This window comes from Mandrillus leucophaeus, unplaced genomic scaffold (assembly GCF_000951045.1).
Source record: "Mandrillus leucophaeus isolate KB7577 unplaced genomic scaffold, Mleu.le_1.0 Scaffold1259, whole genome shotgun sequence".
NCBI lineage: Eukaryota > Metazoa > Chordata > Mammalia > Primates > Cercopithecidae > Mandrillus > Mandrillus leucophaeus.
Genome location: NW_012100976.1, coordinates 127142 through 128122, shown reverse-complemented (window position 1 = coordinate 128122; position 981 = coordinate 127142). Strand labels below are relative to the sequence as shown.

The 981-nt window shown below is 50.4% G+C and overlaps 1 pseudogene across 1 annotated transcript in view; it reads left to right on the top strand.

Annotated features, from left to right (window-relative positions):
- Positions 1 to 981, top strand: part of LOC105533527 — a 125118-nt pseudogene that overhangs the window by 3032 nt on the left and 121105 nt on the right. The window lies entirely within an intron of this gene.

Sequence of the window (981 nt, the reverse complement as noted above, 5' to 3'; positions counted from 1 at the left end):
TAGAAGGTGGTAAGTGCTGTGAGGCAGGTGATCCAGGATGTGGGCAGTGGGGACAGGGAACGTGGCTGTTGTGCTGGGTAGTCAGTGTGTGCCTTGTTGCAAAGGTGACCTCTGAGGAAGGATTTGAGGGACGTGAGGATGTCTGGGGAAGTTCTTTCCAGACAGAGGAACCTCCAGTCCAGATGCACTACGGCAGGAAGGTGTCTGTGTTCCCAGAAGAATAAGGAGGCCATGAGGGCTGGACAGAGAGAAACTGAGGTGAGGTCAGAGGTGCGGCCAGAGCAGGTGGGCTTGAGGGGATTGGGGTTGGATCTGACCTTTGCTCTGAGTGGGATGAAGAGTCAGAGGACAGTTTTGAGCAGAAAAGGGCCATGATATAACTTCTCTTTTAAAAGGATCTCTGACTGCTGTGCTGAGAACAGAATTGAGAGCTGAGGGACGAGGGAGGCAGAGGGGAAAACAGTAGGAAGCCAGTGCAGTATTCCAGGCTGGAGATGTCAGTTACCATGACTGGGCTGTGAGCAGGGGAAATAGTGGGATGTGAGGGGATTTTGGATGCATTTGAAGATGAACTCACAGCATTTGTCAATGGATTGTATCTGTGGTGTGAGAAAGATGAATCAAGGACACCCATCATTGTAAATGAGTGAGTAGAAGCATGGAGCTGCTGTCAGTGGAGATGGGGAGACTCTGGCAGGAGCATACTGAGGAGGGGGCATCACAGGCACTCAGTAGAGGAGATGTCTACTAGGAATGCAGGTTGGGGAGCTGGGGTGGAATTTGGACAGACAACTCCAGACTTTAGAGGAAAGCAGAAATAGAGCGGGCTGGAGAAATAGATTTAGGAGCTCATACCATATAAACGATACTTAAAACCTCAAGCATGGATGAGGGCACCAAGGGAGTGATTGACTGTGGAAAAGAATGAGGGCAAGGACTGAACCCTGAACCTCCAGTTGTAAGGGATGTGATCAGACCACA